We start from the raw sequence: 22,775 nt of genomic DNA on the forward strand, positions 1-22,775 counted from the left end.
CCTAGTTCTCTCTTTTTCCTGTTAATTTCTCTTATCCCTTTTCTCTTGCCTTTATCTTATTTAGTATCGTTCATACAATTAAAAACCCTCCATTTTGACCTTAGACAGACCGAGTAGAAAAGTAGATAGTGACCGCCTCCCTGTGGAGATCGACCCTACTTACCGCTGACTTCTGTTAGTAGTATCTAGGTATTTATTTTTGGTACTGAATGACGGTATCAAATTTTGGCGCCGTTTCCGGGGAAGCAACTATTTTATTTGCTTGTTTATTTTTGTCTGTCTTTAGCTTCAAGGGATTAATTCCTTGAGGCAGTTCTCATCTTTTGTTCTCTAGTGTTATTTTGATAAGTCCTACAGGTCATACCTAGACAATTCTAGGTAAAAGTTCGTCAAAGGGAAGGCTTGAGTACCTTTGATCTTGGCTATGGAGAGCAATGAAATGTCATCTTGGTTCGTTTTGGATGACGATTGTGATGAAGACAATGGTTAGATTGTTTTTAGATTGTTTTTATATGCTCCCTCTTTATTTTGGTGCTACTTATGCTCTTGTGTAGCACATGCGCAGATTTATGATCTAATGCTAAGGGCTTTGAGTTACTTTAATCGCGACTAACTGGAGCAGCTATTGAAGAAAAGAAGGTCGAGCTGGGACCTGTCTGAAACTAGCGCTGTCCGGGAGGCAACCCGGAGTTTAAAATTTTAGCTGTTTTTCAAAACATTTCAGTTGTGTGTGTAATAATTAGTTTATGAACCATAGACTCTGAACAATTTAGGCTTGGTTTTGGTCGTATTTGTGGTTGTTTATTGCGTCTTTGCAGGAGTCTATTGTGGATGGCTCGATCGAGTACTTTATATACTCGATCGAACCCTTTTGCTGCTGAATCTACTCGATCGAGCATTTATGCTACTCGATCGAGTATCTGCAAAGAGAGAAACAACTCGATCGACCACTATTCTTCTTCGATCGAGTAGTTTTAGTATGCCCAGTTCATTCGATCGAGTATAATTCTCTCTTGATCGAGTACCTTTGGATGCCTTTTGCTTGGATTAGCTTCTTGCGACGATATTTGGCAGCTATTAGCGACCTCCCACATTGCTGGCTGGTTTGGGGAGAATCCTTATTCGCGCAATCTTGTAAGCTTTCCGCATCTACACTCTTCCTCTTTCAATTTGCATTTCCTTTCCATGTTTTTGTACAATGAAGGCATTGTACGATTTGGTTTTGGGAGGTTATGCATCCATATATGTGTCTGCATTTATGTTTTTATTACATTTCTGTTATCACGTTTTTTTTTTCTGTATGCATTGTTGTTTATTTTTTTTATAAAATTCAAAATCTCATAAAAATTAAAAAATTTCAAAAAAATAAAAAAATTCACGTTTATTTTTGTATATAGGTTGAGTAGGAACGGTAGATTTCAATGATGAAATTGCACTATAATTTGTCTTCTTGCTTAAGCTTTGCACAAACTATTATTCTTTTTAGCATTGTCTTTTTTCATATCTACGAGTTTATGTTAAAATTTAGCTGAACGAATAGACTTGACCTGGAAATTTTGGCAAGCTACTTATAATTTCTAAGGAATTAGAGCCGTATAAACTGGTGTCATTTGTGACCACTTTCATGTAGGATTGTGAGTAGTTACTCCTTGCATAGCATGTTCATCAATTTGCACGTATATGAAATTCAATTGCTTTTTGCCTGCATACATTCGGGTTTGTGGTTGGTGTCACATGTAGGGAGGTGCTTACAATTTCCCTTTCTTTCATTTTTACCCATTTAACTTCACATTAGCCAAATTTGCCTGTTGACCCTTAACTACATCCAAATTTAGCCTGCCTTGTCAAGCTAGTTTAGATTGTTTTGTGATATATATTTCATTGTGCCGAGTTTGGCTTGTATTGTATTTTTCTGGAGTTGGTAATTTATGAGAAAAGGAGGAAAAAAAAGAAGAAAAAAAAACGTGAAAAAGAAAAAGGGAAAAAAAAGAAAAAGACGTGATGAAAGAAAAGAAAAGAAGAAAAGAGAAAAAAAAGGGGATGTTGATGGTTTCGCTCCTATGCTTTACTTACATTTATTGAGGAGTATTTTCAGTTTGTTTTGGTGAGTTTTGTGCCAAATGAAGGGCACTCATGCTTAATTCTATAATTGAGTGAGAAACGGATGTTGTCATATGGTTTTGTTTAGGTACTAGCTTGGCCACCTATACCTCCACATTCCCATAAATGTTTTGCCTTTTCTTACCCATTGCCTCACTTTGCCATATTTTTGTAAGCCCTCGGCTGTGACAGGACCATGTTGGTTGGAATGTATGTACGGTAGTTAGAATTGTCTATCATATTAGTTGCATGCATGTTTATGTAGGTCGTAGTTTAGGTGAGCGACTATTTTCGTTCTCTCTTACATTCACATGTTCACCCTTTGCTTCATGAGAGAAGAGTGACGCGTGAGAGTCCATTATTAAAGGTCTTGCAAGCTCGACAGGTCAGCTATTTTATAAACATCTTACAACTCGCTTGCATTTGACTGTTTTCCATAAGTGTTAGTTTGCTTGCATTAAATTGGTTTAAGTGGGCATTTGTAGCTAGCTCTGAGTTATCTTTTCCGTTCCATTAGTTTGCATTTAGTTTACTCGAGGTCCAGTAAATGTTTGGTTTGGGGAGATTTGATACGTGCATTTTATATAGTCCTATTTGGCTTTTTAGCACGTATTTCTATGCTATTATCGTAGTTTTATGCCACGAAATGCCCCGAATATGCTACTTTGGTTTGTTTTGTCCTATTTGCAGGAATGGTCTAAAAAGTAGTGAAATCGAGCCTTTTACCGTCCGTTTAGCATGCATTTGGAGAAAGAGTGAATTTGGAGCAGGAATGTAGCTGTCTTGAGATGTGCAAAGAAGTAAGATAGCTAGGCGAGCAAAGGAATGACTTCAAATTGCTAGTGCATAATTTTAAGATCCATATCTCGAGTTATACAACGGTTTTTCAGATTATTCCAATTGGAGATGAAGGCTTGTCCTCTTAGCTTTCCAACGCCACTGGAATCGTCCTGTTTGCCCAAGTAACGAAGAAATGGCAGCCGTTTGAATTTCCGTGCATGAAGTAGGAATTGTGCGCTGGAAAGTACTCGATCGAGTACAATTGTGTTCAATCGACCCCTTATTCTACTCGATTGAGTAGTTGCATTTTAGGGTTTACTCGATCGAGTAGATTTTCTACTCGATCGAGTGGTTTGAGCTTGAGTTTGCTCGATCGAGTGGTTTCAAATCACTCGATCGAGTGGAATTGCTATTGGGCTCGGGCTTTTTGTTTTATTTCGCTATTAGGTTAAATAAGAATCGCCTTTGCTATATAAAGGACGAGATTAGATGCCATTTGGGGGCAGACCTCATACTTTACTCTACTCTTTTCTCTGTAAACTGCTCTTCTCTCTTTCTCTGGACTATTATCTCTGTAATCTTTCCTTTTCCCTTTTCTCTTTATTTAATGTTTATTATTTCCCTTACTTCTGTTTTTGCTCTTTTCGTAATTATGTCTAGCTAATTCTCTCTGCTAGGATTAAGGGATTCGATGAATGAATGTTAATTGCTAATTAGGTTTACAGATCGTCTATTGTGGTTGTGTCTATGTTGTTAATCGCTACAATTAATTGTTTCTGTCTAATTGAGTCAACGCAATTAGCCATTTTATCGTAGTAAACCTTGACCTGGTCCAGAAGGTTGGAAAGGGTGAGACTCATAGCGAACATTTGGGCACCGTAGTGAGGGCGGAAGATAAGCTATTTGTGCTTTAGGGCGAATTGAGACATGAAGGAGATATTCGTTGCCCCTTAGACCGACACATGCGACCAATCTGTGACCTTAACTGCGATTGACTGACTTCATTGATGACCCGACATCCTAGTTCCCTCTTTTTCCTTTTAATTTCTCTTATCCCTTTTCTCTTGCCTTTATCTTATTTAGTTTAGTTCAAACAATTAAAAACCCCCCACTGTGACGTTAGACAGACCGAGTAGACAAGTAGATAGTGACCGCCTCCCTGTGAAGATCGACCCTACTTACCGCTGACTTCTGTTTGTATATCTAGGTATTTATTTTTGGTACTGAACGACGGTATCACATGCCAGTTAAATAAATTATAACAAGCGGTATTAGATAATTTACGTCATGTGAAAATTACGGGAGGAAATGGAAACACGCGCAAGTGACTCATTTATGAGACTACTACAAAACATGAGATTGGCCCAAACAATTCTATCATGTGACAAGTCCAACAAAAGGAATATGGTGAGCCCAATAACTTAATCATGTAAACTCAGTAAATTAGTCATGTTAAGTCCATCCAACAAACAACATGTAACCATCAAATATTGATGTGGCATGCGATGTCGTCGGGTCACATCCAATCAAACACATTTATAATACTCAACAAACAACTAGTTAGCGGTAAGTCGAGGTCGATCCATGGGACGGTGTGCTTTGGGTTCTAAGTCTATCTATCTCAATTTATGCTAGTGTCACAATTTGGTTGAGTTTGTAGTTGTGTTCTAGACTAATAAAAGCAATAAAGTAAAACAAGCAATAAAAGGAAAGATGTAAACAAATGATTAAAAGTGCTAGGATATCATGGGGTCATAGGGAAATCATGGTGTTGATCATACAAACATGTTTACAAAGTTGCAAGCAATTAATGTTGTGGGGAAACCGAGTTGGTTTATGTCTTACGGTTCTTAGGAAGAGTTGGGTCCCAGAGCCGAATCGATTAGATTGTGCAACACCTACAAGTCGACTTACTTTCCTCCTAATCAACTTCTATGCATGCTCTAACAAGACTTGAGTTGGTTTATATCTTACAAGTCAAGTTGAATAGATAAGAGATGGTGGTAAATGCAAGGATTCATAGGCTTAGCATTTCATCAAACATAACATGTGCATAAAGTTGACATCACAACAAGCAAGCAAATTAATCATGTGAACATATTACATTAAGCATGAATCAATCCCATGTTGGTTTCCCTCAATTACCCACTAATCCTAGCAAGAGACTACTCACTTATTATCAAGTTTAGCATGTTAACAAGGTTGTCAATCATATTAACAAGGTAAAACATGATGAACAAGTAAGAAAGATTAACAATAATTAAAACAAGGATTAAGAGGATTATACCTATGGAGATTCCAAAACAATAATGCAAAGAATAATAGAAGAAACTTGATGATTGATGGAAGGTTGCCAATCTCCCAATAATAACCCAATAATCTTCAATTACCCAATAATAAACTTGAATAATAAACTTGAACAATAATTAAGGAGAGATTGATGTGAGATTTGTGGAAAGATTAAAGAGTAATCTATTCTAATCTACTCCTAATCTAATCTAAAGAAGGATTTTCTACTCTAAAAACTTCATAAAAAGGATACCCCTTTGATTATTTACAAGTGGGGTATATATAGTAGGGATTCACTAGGTTAACTAAGGCTAGATTAGTAATTACACTTTTTAGATTTGAGTAGGGAGACGCCGGTATTTTTCGAAGGAAGGGCTTCTTTCTTTGAATGTTGAAGAAACGGATTTGTGCTGGACTGGAATACGTGCGTCTAGGCACGGGACGGGCGGATTCGGTGGTCTGGACCCGGGCGTCTTTGAGAGAAGACGGGCGGATTCTGGAGATTCTGCCCGGGCGTCTTTGGGAGAAGACGGGCGTCTTCTGAGAAGACGGGCGGATTCCTGAGAGGACGGGCGGATTCTCTTCCAGTGAATTTTCTTGTTTTTCCCAGCCAGAAGACGGGTGTCTTGTGGGGAAGACGGGCGTCTTGGGGAAGACGGGCGTCTTGAGGGGAAGACGGGCGTCTTGGCGAACAGCTTCTTTGTTTGAGCTCGGATTGGAAAACGGAAGTCATTTTCTCATCCGGACTCCTATTGGAGTGATTCAAAAGCCTAGATCACTTGTTTTTTCGACGCCGTTCCATCTAACATATTTTCAGAGCCAAAAGAGTAACCCTTGGTTCGGTTTTCGAGCGATTTCTTCTTGTAATGACTTCCCTCTCGTCATTCTTACTTTTAACCCTTTGATCCTTCTATATACACTTTATTCCTACGTCTTTGGTCATCATTCTTGCCTCCTCTTCATACTAGTCCATCTAATATCATCAATAAGCTTCCAAATATGCACGAAAGACGGGAATTTCCGCCTTATTATCTCCTTTTCTACAAAACATATGAAATGAGATAGAAAAGCAAATAGGAAGGTTTTGACGGATAAAATGGCCATGAAATGCTATAATAGTATGCAAAATAGGCTTAATAAGGGGACTAAATGTGCGCAAATAATGGTCACATCAAATATCCCCAAACCGAACCTTTACTCGTCCCGAGTAAAGAGGTGACAAAAACTAGACCTTTATTTAAACTAGCCTACTAATATAGCCGATATGAGACAATTAGCGAGTCTCACTCCGCCCCTTCAACTCACAACAAGACAACCATGAGGTAGGATGACTTCTTGCAAGGCGAGGTGGGTCTTGCCAAAGTGGCGACACATCCAATCATTAAGCACACAAAATCAAGTAATGGATGCATCTACAAAAGAATAGCCAGTCTCCTCATCTAAGTGGCGGAAATTATCTACAAGGGAAGCAATTCAAGGGTACACACTCCTTCATAGATGCAGTTTCTTCAAAATACTAAGCCTAGAAGGATACCAATAAATCACCCCCAAATTGTGTCAAGCTAGGGTACCTTTGTCCTCAATCGTTAAATGCTTTTGTCAAGAGTAGACTCCCTATGGTGTTAGAAACACTGGAGGATCGCGGAATTCCCCCTCTTGCCTAGACAAGAAGAAGGGTCGTCCCCTCTCTACCAGGCACAAAAATGGATACGATGGATAAAGGGATCGATAGATATTTGAGTTTCACTTTGGGAGTTTTCTTTTGTTTTTGTTTTTCCCCCCAATTTCTTGTGGCATTTGACATTTGAGAACACTTTCTTGCCAATTCTTTTTTATTTTTGGCATTTCAACACTTGACAACTTTTTGCATTTCTTTTCATTTCTTTTGAACATTTTCAAAGTCACCCCATATGTAGTGAGGGTTCCTTATATTTGAAATTTTTGGAGTTCTATTTTTGCTCCTCTTTTCATTTGATGCATTTTTGCAAACTTTCTTTCACTTTTCATTTCATTGAACTCAAATCAATTTATTTTTGTACCCATTCCCTTTGATGACAAAAACGTGGTAGAACATGGATGATGGATGGATGCATGCATGGTTTCAAGGGTCACCTTGGAATAAATGGTAGCCAAGGAGTTATCACACCACAAGGTACTCTTGACTAGGCCTTAATCCATGGGTCAAAGGATACTAGCATGACACATCCTTGGGTGTTTTACAAGCATTCTAACAATCAAAGTGTTAAGAATAAAAAGCATCTACTAGGGCCTATATACACTTGTCAAGCTTCCCAAGTAGACGGTTTCACAAAATGTTCTAACATGTAACTACATGCCATGATGCAACTACCATATATACATCCTAATGCAAATGGTTCTGCCTACTAATATGACATATAAACTAAATGCAAGTCCTAAGTTCACATTGTTATACCGCATCAATCAAAATAAAGCCACATAGTCATTAACATAAAGAGGAAAGAGGAGATTGGAAAGATCATACCATGCGGTCTTCAATATCCTCATGTCTCGGATGTGGCGTAGTCGATCAATGTGAACAAGGATGGAACAAACACAATATATACAACAATATATACATGACTACACTACAAAGGAAATGAACTTGTTTTTGGATTTTTTCAATTTTTCAATTTTTATGGTTTTTGTGATTTATGAAATAAAAAGACATGTTTTTGTGATTTTTCGAAAATTTTCAATTTTTATGCATTTTTGCAATATAAATTCCCATCCCCCACTTTATTTTGGACATTGTCCTCAATGTACATGTAGGAGTAGGAAAAAAAACGGAAATACATGTTTTTGAATTTTTCGATATTTTTTTTTGAAATAAAGTACAAATGCGATGATATGATATGAATGAATGCATGCTCTAACTAAATGCAATTCTATATGACATATATAACAATGAATGCAAACTAAACTATATTATATGATGCATGATTTAAACTATGGTCACTTATGATCAAACCTCCCCAAACCGATTTAAACACTATTTCTAGTGTAGAAAAGAATAGGATTGGTCATTAGTGACTATGCATGAATTCTAGTCTATATGCAACTATCTACATGAATCATGTGAGATATATTAAAATGCAAACTATACTACATGAGTTAACTAATGTAAATGCATTATGAAATATAATACAAATGCAAGCTAAATGTATATGTATATAACTAAATGCAAGTGTAAATGTAATGCAAAGTTAAAGGAAAGGATATCTTACAAACGGTGGTTTGAGGGAAGACTCCACCAAACTCATTCCTTGTTGCCATGGTTATTGATATTGTCCATGTTGCTCAATGCTCTCAATAACCGGTCAAATGCTTGGGCACAATCCTCAAATAAGCATAAATATGGTTTGTTCCAATTCAAGATGAAGCTTGGCCAAGGGAGCTTGTCACTTATTCTCTTCTTCACCTTACCCTTAGCACTTAAGTCTTTGTAATGCTTCAAACCGATAGGCCCATGATTCTTGTCAACATAAGGTATGAAGTGTGGTTCATATTCGTCCGGAGACTTCCACTAACCACCTTCTCCTCTAAGTTCGGTGATGATGATAGCACTTTGATTTGTTAATCCTTCCAAAGTAGAAGGAGAATTCTCATAACATTGATGATTGGATACCTTAGGAGTTGAGATTGTGGGTGCTAAACCTCCACAAGCACGTTCATTTGCAATTTTATTCTTGAGCTTCTCCACCAAGTACCCTTTATATGATGTTTTGACCTTTTGGAGAAGGTCCACCATATCATCTCCAACAATCATAGGTTCCATGGTGGGTGCGAAAAGGTCTTCATGGTCAATAGGAAAGAGGAATTCATCTTCTTCATGGAAGCATACCTCAAACTTCTCAAGGATGGGCTCCTCAAGTAAGGCAATCTCACAACTCCATTCCTCTTCTTCAATGCAAGACACATATCCCGCATAAGCTTCTTCCATAGGCTTGTCATCATCGCTATCTCCATATGAATCATAAATGGGGGCTTCACTCCTCTTCATTAATTCTTCCTCCACCATCTCAACATTTACATAAAATGATACACCCTCATACTCACAAAGGTTAAGAGTATTTGGCTTACTCAACTTCATATCTTCCTCATCATACACCAAACTTTCATACTCACAAGAGTTCAATGAGGTTGGCTCTTCCCACTTCTCATCAAAGGTAACTCCTTCAAACTCACATTCATGGTCAATTTCTACAGAGTGGCGAGGGGTAGTTAGTTGGGTTTCTTTTATTTGGGCAATTTGAATTTCCAACTCCTCACCTTGAGTAACAATGCCTTGAAGAACAATGTCCCTTCTATGGCTCTCTTCTAGCATTTGTTTGAAGAAGTTTTGTTGATCTCCCATCATTTGGAGAATCACATTTTGAATGGGTTCATCTTCTTGTTGTGGGTAGGTGTGAAAGTGGTTGTATTGTGGCATTTGGAATTGGTTGTAAAGTGAGTTTTGGGTGGTTGGTTGTTGTGGGTATTGGATGTGGTGATTTTGGTGGGAAAAGTTGGGGTAGTAGTTAGGATTTTCATTGTATGAGGTGTAAGGTGGGTTTGTGTTGACTTGCTCCTCAAACTCCCCATACCCATAGTCATACTCAAAAGATCCACCACATACTCCATATGTCAAGTCTTGAGTCATCATCAATAAGACAAAGAAACAACTACAAGCAAGGAACTACAAGAAAACGGTAAAAACAACCCTTGAAGAACAAGTTCCTCAAGGTAAAAGCAAAATCAAAATAGACAAACAAGCAAGAACTTAATCACATAGCACCATCCCCGGCAACGGCGCCATTTTTGATGTGGCATGCGATGTCATCGGGTCACATCCAATCAAACACATTTATAATACTCAACAAACAACTAGTTAGCGGTAAGTCGAGGTCGATCCATGGGACGGTGTGCTTTGGGTTCTAAGTCTATCTATCTCAATTTATGCTAGTGTCACAATTTGGTTGGGTTTGTAGTTGTGTTCTAGACTAATAAAAGCAATAAAGTAAAACAAGCAATAAAAGGAAAGATGTAAACAAATGATTAAAAGTGCTAGGATATCATGGGGTCATAGGAAAATTATGGTGTTGATCATACAAACATGTCTACAAAGTTGCAAGCAATTAATGTTGTGGGGGAACCGAGTTGGTTTATGTCTTACAGTTCTTAGGAAGAGTTGGGTCCCGGAGCCGAATCGATTAGATTGTACAACACCTACAAGTCGACTTACTTTCCTCCTAATCAACTTCTATGCATGGTCTAACAAGACTTGAGTTGGTTTATATCTTACAAGTCAAGTTGAATAGATAAGAGATGGTGGTAAATGCAAGGATTCATAGGCTTAGCATTTCATCAAACATAACATGTGCATAAAGTTGACATCACAACAAGCAAGCAAATTAATCATGTGAACATATTAGATTAATCATGAATCAATCCCATGTTGGTTTCCCTTAATTACCCACTAATCTTAGCAAGAGACTACTCACTTATTATCAAGTTTAGCATGTTAACAAGGTTGTCAATCATATTAACAAGGTAAAACATGATGAACAAGTAAGAAAGATTAACAATAATTAAAACAAGGATTAAGAGGATTATACCTATGGAGATTCCAAAACAATAATGCAAAGAATAATAGAAGAAACTTGATGATTGATGGAAGGTTGTCAATCTTCCAATAATAACCCAATAATCTTCAATTACCCAATAATAAACTTGAATAATAAACTTGAACAATAATTAAGGAGAGATTAATGTGAGATTTGTGGAAAGATTAAAGAGTAATCTATTCTAATCTACTCCTAATCTAATCTAAAGAAGGATTTTCTACTCTAAAAACTTCATATAAAGGATCCCCCTTTGATTATTTACAAGTGGGGTATATATAGTAGGGATTCACTAGGTTAACTAAGGTTAAATTAGTAATTACACTTTTTAGATTTGAGCAGGGAGACGCCGGTATTTCTCGAAAGAAGGGCTTCTTTCTTTGAAGCTTGAAGAAACGGATTTGTGCTGGACTGGAATCCGTGCGTCTTAGGCACGGGATGGGCGGATTCGGTGGTCTGGGCCCGGGTGTCTTTGAGAGAAGATGGGCGGATTCTGGAGATTCTGCCCGGGCGTCTTTGGGAGAAGACGGGCGTCTTCTGAGAAGACGGGCGGATTCCTGAGAGGACGGGCGGCTTCTCTTCCAGTGAATTTTCTTATTTTTCCCAGCCAGAAGACAGGCGTCTTGTGGGGAAGACGGGCGTCTTGGGGAAGACGGGCGTCTTGAGGGGAAGACGGGCGGCTTGGCGAACAGCTTCTTTGTTTGAGCTCGGATTGTAAAACGGACGTCATTTTCTCATCTGGACTCCTATTGGAGTGATTCAAAAGCCTAGATCACTTGTTTTTTCGACGCCGTTCCATATAACATATTTTCATAGCCAAAAGAGTAACCCTTGGTTCGTTTTTCGAGCGATTTCTTCTTGTAATGCCTTCCCTCTCGTCATTCTTACTTTTAACCCTTTGATCCTTCTATATACACTTTATTCCTACGTCTTTGGTCATCATTCTTGCCTCCTCTTCATACTAGTCCATCTAATATCATCAATAAGCTTCCAAATATGTATGAAAGACGGGAATTTCCGCCTTATTATCTCCTTTTCTACAAAACATATGAAATGCGATAGAAAAGCAAATAGGAAGGTTTTGACGGATAAAATGGCCATGAAATGCTATAGTAGTATGCAAAATAGGCTCAATTAGGGGACTAAATGTGCGCAAATAATGGTCACATCAAATATAAATCACATATATATGTATAAATACTTGAGACGGTACTATGCCAAAACTAACAACTAACACCCAACACGGTCTATCTAATGCCATTTAACAAGAGACGGAATTTAAATAATACGTATTAACCAACTTGGCGCCACAAGCACCCATTTGGAACAAAAGTTAAGATGGAAAAATAATTAAATAACGGGATTCCACAATTATAAATCATGAGAGAAAATATATGTAAAGAAATGATATCCTCAAATTGCTTTATATAAAATCCGAGACGGAACTTCAAACGTTTCAAATAAATTAGACTTGCGCCAAAACAATACAAACCCATGACTCAAGGGCTGACTGGGCAGCCCCTTCCATGCCACGACTACCACCCACAACTAGCCATCATAACCCTCCAAGTTAGCCACAACGACCGTTTAACAACAACTGGAACGAGGCGTACTCAAGGCGGGTATTATACAAATACACACACTCTTTCCCGAGCCACTGTACAGGCCACCCGACTCGCCCAAAAGTCTGCCATGTGCAGCCCGACACAACCACTGTTCGAGTAGAACAGACCCATACCACCCCCGAACGACCTGTAACACGACCTCTAAATAGAGCCTAAACAGGTTGTGTCCCAACTAACATAACCGCCATTCACAGCCATCCCAAAACAAAGGTGACATGCCAACCCCCGCAACATAAAACCCGGTCCTAGAAGTCCGTTCCCGACTCGACTCAAGATTGCCCACAACCACCATATTGACTGCTCACAACCACCACATCGACTATCCAAAGACACAGCAGGAAACTGCCCATACAGCCACCATTTCGACCCACAACAACGATGAGAATTAACCACAAACATTAAAATTCGACCTTATACATGAGAAACACAGAAAGATTAAAACTTTAAGACGAAGGAGTATAAAAACCGAGTTGAAAGGATGGAATATCGACTAATTGTCGAGTAACCTATCACCGTTACCTTATAACTTCCTTAATGGGATCGAATTCGATTCAAAGTCACATCGAGTTGTCAAACCTTGTCCTAAACACGAAGACGAAAGAAATTAGTACGAGATTAGAGCCTTAAGAAGAATGACAGTCGCGGTTTTGGAAGAAGCTGGGACCTTTCTTACCTCAAAATATGAAGAATGAAAAGGGGAAGCTAATGGCGTAAAAATAATGGAGTTTGGTTGAGAAATAAGGGAGAAATCTGGGTTTTTGGAGGTCGAAAATGGTGTTTGTACGGTTGATGTTGTTGTTGCAGAAGAAGTTGTTGTTTGCAGGTGAAAGGGGCGAAAGAATGAAGAAAAAAGAAAGAGGGGTGGAGGTCACGGTTCATAACAACCACAATAATATAATTAATAATAATAATATATAATAATAATGATATACAAGATATTTAAAAGTAGAGTATAGGTAAGTGAATGTGTTGTTGGTTTTTGGTTGGTCCGGATTAAGGTAGGTACAAAATGAAATGTGATGGTCTAATGTTAGACGGAAATTAAGACGAAGATTATTATTATTACCGTCACTATTATTGTCCGACCAAAAATACGTATACATATATTATAATATAAATCATGCCTTAAAGATATAATTTAATCGTACGTATTTTTATATAGACGAGCTTTTATATTACGTTTATAAAAAATCGTGTTTGACATAAAATTAAATAAATTGAATAATTCAAAAATATATAACAAAATAATTAAACGGTTTAATAAATTTTAACTCTCAAAAAGGGAAATTCGCGGGTGTTCCAATTTTTACGGCTTAGGGTGTAGGAGCTCTTTCAGCTATTAGGTACGTTTTATTGGCTGGTAGGTACGTTTACCCCAAATGTCTCTTTCCCGACCTACTTAAAGAGCTCACATAGGTATTAGGTACATCCTAATGGGTTTCAGATTCATTTAAATGGCCAGTAGGTACATATCTCCCAGCAGCCCCTTGGTCAGTAATCCTGTTTTTGTTGTTTTTTTTTTTGAATTTGCGCGGCCAAAGTAATGTGCCTATTTTAAATGTTAAAGGTATGATTGTTGTGTTTACATATTCAACTGAACTGGTTGGAAGCTGGTCGTGACACATCTCTATGGAAATTTAAGAGCTATTACAAGGTTCGAAACTATTTATATTATATTTCTTTTCATGACTAATTGTAAATATTGGTGGTGTTACTGATATCTAAATTTTTAATATGCATGACATGATTGTATATAGAAAGGTTGCAATCAAGTTGTTATGATGGCAAGAACATAAGTGGAAGATAATTATTTCGGAACTTTTATCATTTGAAGGGTTTGGCGTTTCTTGAAATTATATTTTGATATACTAGTTTTCATGTCCATTATGTAGAAATTCTAATCAGGCATCTTGAAGAAGTGTGGTAGTCATAATGAAAGGGCCATGAATTAGCGTAAATGTTCCATTCAACTTGTTACGATGGCGGTCATACCTCATACCTCAGTTATGAGAAGTGTGGTCGTCATATTAGTTAGTGGTTCGAAAACATGTCACTCTCCAGTGTTAATATTTGTGAAACCCTTGATACTTTTTAAGATAGTCATTATTGAGTAGAATTATAAAAAAAAGCTGTGTATTTGTGTCAATTTGGAATGATATTCGTTTGTATTAGCCATTAGAAATTTAGGGTCGGAATAATTCTAGTGTATTAGCCATTAGAATCATTTTTTGTGAACATTTGTATAATTTTGGCAATTAGAAGTATTTTATGTATCAACAACGTTTTTTTGCAACTAGAATCGTGCGTATAATGAATCGACAATTAAGATTGTTTTTTTTTAACCTTTTGGCAACTAGGAAGGATTGTCTCTTTTGAGAACGTTTGATACTACTGTTTATGGAAGCCATTATTGGTCTCTTCTTTTCTTTTGAAATGGAGTTCATAACTCATTTCTAGTTTTGGGACATATGAAGTGGGTCATAGACCAGATATCTGGGAATGTTTTCTTAGTTGAGTAGTTAGTAGTTATTCTACGATCTTGCTAGATTAATCGAGTGATTGAGGTGGTGAATGAGGAGATCACGCACAGGTCAAGCATGTCTTGTATAATATTGAAACTATAACGACAATCAGGATTTTCTTAACATTTCAGATTAATAAAGTCGATCAAGCATCAATAACATACTCGAATAAACAAATTGTTGATCCTGTAAATTATTAAAGTACACTATTGGACTTATCTGGATACATCATTCACCTGTATAGATATGTTTTTTCACTTCAAAAAAGGTATGTGGTAGTAATCTTCATGTTTAAAGACTATAAACCAAAGAATAACAAATGTTTCCACAAAAGGAGTTAACGATAAAATCCGTCACTTTTAGAAATCTGTAATTGAAACAGTCAAATACACAAAAATGCATTCTTCCGCTAAAAAAAACTGATATTATTTAACGTCTCTAGTTACAATAATGATTTGTGTAATGTGTAAGTAATCTTCCTATATGTGCCTCCAAGCCTGAAACACGTAAACATAACAATTATGTTAGTAATTAGATACGTAACTACTGGCAGCTGCAACCTTCTGCTAGGAAAACATGTTTAAGATCTTTGTACCATTAAATATCAGCCATGTTGCCTCATATCTAACCATTAACAAGACACGGACTTTAACTAATTGAATTTACAACCTGATGACAAGCCATATCATCAAACAATCGTAAATTAAACTGTCTCAAAGAAGACTCTCAACTATCTCAAAGAAGACTACTGAGGCACAACATCAACGATGCATTATCACATCTGTACACTAACAGTGTAACTCCGGATCGAAATTAACATAGTAGAACTAAAAGTCTAAGTAGTGAAATTAGTGTCAGCTAACCTATCAACCAAATAAAACCAATACAAAATCGAACGAACTCAACCGGATGAAACCAAAATCAAACCTGACCAACCTGCCTCAATAAAGCAACCTTCTGATCAGTTTTATTTTCATCTTAGCCCTAATTCCGGAAAATAGGATTCAATTTTATAATTAGTTTTTGTATACCAACAATCTTTGTGAAGAAGAAAATATGAATGATTGTCCTACTAAAAAAATATTAGAGAACATTTTTCAAAGTAGGGTATATTTAAAACTATTTCTTTTTAATGGACGTCATCATTTTTTTCCGATTGACAATATAGTGTAAAATAAATAAAGAAAATAAGATAGCGCCATTTGAAATTTTATCATCAATTATTGATTTTGAAATAAAATTTTCATAGATTTGTCAATTTGTCATATGAAAATAAATGCCAACCAGGGTACAATAAGGATGTTGGCTTAGTCAAAACAAATCAGGATATACTAATTTTCATGTCCGTTATGTAGATACACTAATTAAATACGAGACACAACAGCTCCTAATCATCGTCTAATTTTTTTGAAAACTGATACGCATAAGTTATATTATTAGATACGCTAATTAAATACGAAAAATAACAGTGATTTTTTCGTCTAATTTTACTAGAAAGACTAATTGTGAACTCCCGTGTTAAAATCAGGTAACGTTATTAAATAAAACTGCGGAAAATACGAGTTTTCAAAAACTTTTTAATTATAAGAATGCGGGATCCAGTTACCATAAATAAAAGATAGTACTCTAGGTGTAAATTAAAGTTTTACAAACCAAACAACGTGTTGAGGAAAAGATATCCCATGAATACGCACAAATAAAAAGGGTCAGTCTAATAGATATTAAACTAAGGTCCAGGGTAGGAACTCGCTAGCTCACACGGTCTCTTCCACTTAAGCTTCATCACGAACCCTGTCAATCATATAAATATGAAAGCCACGGTCAGTGGGGAGTAACTCAGGGTTCTCCCAGCCAGAATATGTCAAAATACAAGTAAACATGCACTTAATTAAACATGCACTTAATTAAACATATTGATCATACTTGAATAGTAATGAACAAGGGGATGTAAATGATAATCATACTGAGATGGGCATAATATATTCATAATGAGATAGGCATGATACATTAAAAATAAATATGCATTCAAGGAAGTAGAAAGACTAAGTCAACCAATTTCATATTGAATCGACTCAACAAGTGCAAGACATGTACATATCATGGACTCACAAGACAACAACCTAGACTCCAACCTCTTGGTTGGACGACGATCATAATACGGTCCTAGTCTAAACCTGGATCCAGATTCTCGGGATGGACGTCACCCGATTCGACAAACGATATACCAATCTCATCCAAGACTCGAAACATGGCACACATAGCCGTTGATACGTGCATTTTATATAGTCTTTTTAGCCTATTTTATGCACGTATTTCTATGTTTTTATCGTAGTTTATTGCTACGAAATACCCGAATATGCTACTTTGGTTTATTTTGTCTTAATTGCAGGAATGGATCAGAAAGTAGTGAAATCAAGCCTTTTACCGTCCGTTTAGCATGCATTTGGAGTAAGAGTGAATTTGGAGCGGGAATGTAGCTATTTTGAGATGCGCAAAGAAGTAAGATAGCTAGGCGAGCAAAGAAAGAACTTCAAATTGCTAGTGCCTACTTTGAAGAGCCATATCTCGTGTTCTACAACTGATATTCATGGGATTCCAATTGGTGATCCAAGCTTGTCCTCTTATCTTTCCAACGCCATCGGAATCACCCTGTTTGCCCAAGTAACGAAGAAATGGCAGCAGTTTGAAGTTCAGTGCGCAAAGCAGGAAACTGTTGCTGGAAAGTACTCGATCGAGTAGAATTTTGCTCGATCGAGTCCTTTTTCTACTCGATCGAGTAGTTGCATTTATTTAAGGCGGAAATTCAACCATTACGGATTTAAGACAATAAAGCTTGAATCTATCAACCAGACATGTGAGAAATTTATGTGAGAACACAATTCATCCAAAATTCAAGCAAAACACAACCAAAATTCATATTTTAACATTTGAAAGGCTAAACTAACAACCAAAGCATACAAATTTGACACTTTGTCGAGTAACCCATCACCGTTACGTTGAAAGCGTCTTCACTCTTCCAATTCCTCGTCAATAATGTAACAGTCTTCTTCCGGGTCCTCAAGTCCTTCACCTAAGACACAATAAGAGCAAAATTTAGCACAAAACTCTCATCTTAAAAAGATGGAATTTTTGAAATAGAGGAAAGATAGGAACTTTCTTACTTAGAAAGATGATGAATGAAAAGAGAATGAGAATGGCGCGAATATGGTGTGATTTGGTCAAGAAATGAATGAGTTATGGTGAACTAAGAATGTTAAGAAGGTTTGATAATGGTGTTGGAGGTTTAAGGGTTTAACTTTCATAAAAACAAAGGAAGAAGATCGAGGGTTATGAGAAGGGTAGGTGGAAAAAGGGGTGTAGTAGAGAACAAGAAAGGCCAAAGTGAAACTTAAGCCCAAACGAAATACTACACCGTTATTACTACCAAAACAGTCTAGAAATTTCGACTACTCTATATATATATATATATATATATATATATATATATATATATATATATATATATATAGAGAGAGAGAGAGAGAGAGAGAGAGATGGGATCATATGAGTTGAGTCATTCTTGGTGAGTTACCCCTCTAAATCTGGACCATTGATCTAAGCTAAGATATATGGTTGAGATTTAATCTTGTGTCATGTATATAAACAAGCTGATACCGCACTCCCTTCCTTTCTTTTATCATTTTTTTCCAGTTTTATTCTCTCTCCTCCCATTTCCCCTCTCTATCTTGCGCTCCTTCATTCTCATGTATGTTAAAAATTTCCCACATCGTTCTCTTTCCTCTTTCTCCATGGTTTTTCAATCCCTTCATTATTTCATCAATTTGTTCATTATTTTTCATATTTCAACTCAACCATCGAAACCATAATCAGAGTAGATCAAACTCTTTATAAAATCGCAGAAACGATATGATCTCTCTATAATTGTATTCCTTATATCTACCTTTAACATATTCGATATTCCATTTAATTACGTATGTTTTGATTCATTTAATTGTTGTGAATCAATTGAGGTTAGTTTCGAATTTCACTTCAATGATTGAATGGGAGTAGTTCATAGATGAATAAATTAGGAAGTCATATGTAATACGATTGATTTGCAGTAGTTCATAGCCTTCTGATTGATTAGGAGTATTTCATAGTTTATTAATTTGTTTCCTTTTAATAGATTTAAGTGTGTATACTAGTTCGTCGCTGTGAATTAATAGTATTTTTTCTTAGATTAATCTTTTTCATACATTTTTAGAACGAAATGCCTTTGCCCATAGATGTAAAAAAACGCAACGCTAAGATCGATTATAGTAAAGAGAAATAGGATTGTGCTACTTTGTCGTCTATTAGCTCAAAAGGTAGAGCGTTGTGCTAATTGCATAAGGTGTGGGTTCGAATCCCACATAGACGAATTAACATAAGTTATTAATGTATTACCACCAGTTATTTTAGAGAGCAATAGTAGTTATTTTATAGGACAATCATAGTTATTGTATATTGTAGCACTAGTTATTCTATATAGAACTAAAATGACTGATTATTTAATGTTGTATCATTGGTAGTTATTCTATAGAGTAATCGAAGTTATTCTGTAGAGTAATAGTAGTTATTGTAAACTAATTATAACTAACTTTAAACAACTAACGAGTGAATACTGAATCACGTATAGAATAATTGACTTTATTCATTATAATAACAGAGTTTCTACATTACAATAACTACAAATACTGGTTATAGTAATATTACATGTCAATTACTGAATTGTTTTAACTTATTTATTTAAATTTGGAATTATTGTTGTTGTCTTATATAATATGCTTATAGTTGCATAGTTATTTATAACTTACCCCCCCCCTTTTTTTTTTATTTCTTCCAGTGAGCTTTTGCTGTCTGCTGGTTCAGCTCTCATCAATAGGCAAGAGATAATTCTCGTTGGGAAGAAATACTGGTGGAGGAAACGTGAAAACAACGGCAAAACACGGTTCTCGTTGGAAGAAATTCTTTTAGAGGTTGTAATGGAGATAAATTTATCTAATATTTGTGATGTTACTATTGTTAGATGTATTATTTGAAATGCTTAGATGTAATGATGATGATGCTTAGATGTATAATTTGTTGGAGATATTTAAGTGTAATGTGTTCGAAACAAGATGAACCAATCTCATTGATTGATTGAATGAAAATAACTAGTTATTCCTTTAAAAAAAAAAAAAAAAGTAACTAGTTATTCAATTAAACAAGATGAAAACAGACACAAGATAGAAATTTGAATATATTTGAGTTTCATCTCAATACAATTACACGATTTACTCATTACAATAAAAGAGTTTCTATATTACAATAACTACAAATACCAGAGTTTTACATTACAATAACTGAGTTTCTACATTATAATAACTAAAAATACCATTGTTTCTACATAACTGAGTTTCTACATTACAATAACTGACCTACTCAATTAAACAAAATGAAAACTAACAACAGATGACCAAGTATATACATCAATTTTTCCATTGAACGTCAATTATCCACGTCTATCTTGATTCAACCTGCAAATCACCAAAAAGCAGGATACAACTTAACAGAACATCATATACAATAACTCGGTCAATATATTACAATAATTAGATTGTAAACTAACTATAACTGACTTTAAACAACTAACGAGTGAATAACTGAATCACATATAGAATAACTGACTTTATTCATTACAATAATCAAGTTTTTACATTACAATAACTACAAATACAAGAGTTTCTACATTACCATAGCTGTGTTTCTACATTACAATAACTGAGTTTCTACATTAAAATAACTGAGTTTCTACATTACATTAACTGAGTTTCTGCATTTGAATAACTATTAAATAACCACAATTTTTCATTACAATAACCGATTTTCTACATTCAACTAGACATTTTTAACATGCACTTGGTGTGGTAAGCTAGATTACCACAATTTTTCAAGATTATAATAATAATCACCAATCAAATGCCAACGGTATGATAGAAAGCATACTAACGGAATAACAATTGAAATAACTCGCAAAATAACATATATTGACTTATATAATCTACGCTTACCTTCGTTTTGTCGATTCGCGCTAAGGTTTCTGCAAGTTTTGGGCGACAATTGACGATTGAAGAGTGTATGAATGAAATTGAACGAATATGATGAATTAATTTTGTGTTTTTGACTTGAATTACTCAAGTTTTTATGAAGATTTGATTGAATAACGTCTTGAAATTGAAGAAAATAGGAAAAAGGAGAGAAAGAATGAAGAAATTAGGGAAACAAGATAGAATATGAAGAAGATGAAGAATACAGGAGACCTAATTTTGTGATGCGTCAGTTATTTTCATAGATTAGGATATTTATTTGGGTTTAATCTCAACCCTTGATTTTGTTAGTTCCAATGGCATATAAATGTGGGGGTAACTCACGAAAAGTAGCAAACTCACGGATCTTGCCTATATATATATATATATATATATATATATATATATATATATATATATATATATATATATATATATATATAAGTAGGATCAGTGAGTCCACCTAAATATTAGAGTCCATGAGTCCATAAAACAATATCATGCACTATACAAAACAATATCACGATTTTTTTTTCGAATTTTTTTTTTCGAAAAGTTTGTTTTCTTGAATTTTTTTTTAAATTTTTCGAAAAGTTTTTTTTTTCGAATTTTTTTTATTTTTCGAAAAGTTTTTTTATTTTTCGAAAAGTTTTTTTATTTTAATTTTAGTATAAGCTATGATATTGTTTAGTATAATGTGTGATATTGTAAGTTGTGATATTGTTTAGCATAACGTGTGATATTGTATTACAAAACAATATCACAAATTTTTTTTTAGTGTAAGTTATGATATTGTTTAGTATAACGTGTGATATTGTAAGCTGTGATATTGTTTAACATAAAGAGTGATATTGTATGACAAAACAATATCACGATTTTTTTTGGTAGTATAAGCTGTGATATTGTTTAATATAACGTGTGATATTTTATCATGGACTCACGAACTCAAAAAGATAGGGTGTACTCATGTGATCCTAATTCTATATATATATATATATATATATATATATATATATATATATATATATATATATATATATATATATATATATATATATATATATATATATATATACGTATATCAACCTATACTTTATAAAAAATAATTTAAAAATATAAATTTGTGACTAAAAGCCAAAAATAGATTTTATAAAAATTACGGGTGTTACAATCACCCCATCTTTTCAAAAGTTTCGTCCTAGAAACTTGAAGCAAAAGGTATTACCTTACGAAAACAAACTAGGGTAACTGACACGCATGGAAGACTCCGGCTCCCAAGTCTCCTCTTCTATGTCACCACACTTCCACAAAACCTTCACCAAGGGCACCACTTTGCTCCTTAGCTTCTTCTACTTCTTATCCAAGATACAGATCGGTCTCTCCTCGAAAGAAAGACTAGACTCAAGCTCGGGAGTCTCATTTTGCAACAGATGACTAGGGTCGCTAATGCATTTCCTAAGTTGAGACACAGTGAAAATGTCATGAACTTTACCCAAACTAGGGGGCAAATCCAATTTGTAAGCCACGGCAACAATCCTCTTCACAACATCATAGGTTCCTATTTTCTTTGGACTCAACCTTCCCTTAACTCCTTTCATCGGGGACACTTTCAAGAACACCTTATCTCCAACTTCAAACTCCAAGGGTCGACGACGAACATCGGTATACGACTTATAACGATCCTGGGCGGCTTTCATTCTTTTATGGATGACCTTCAATTGGTCAATTGTCTCAGCTAACTTATCGGGTCCG

The sequence above is a fragment of the Silene latifolia genome, chromosome Y (genome assembly GCF_048544455.1).
Source record: "Silene latifolia isolate original U9 population chromosome Y, ASM4854445v1, whole genome shotgun sequence".
In the NCBI taxonomy this organism is placed as follows: Eukaryota; Viridiplantae; Streptophyta; class Magnoliopsida; order Caryophyllales; family Caryophyllaceae; genus Silene; species Silene latifolia.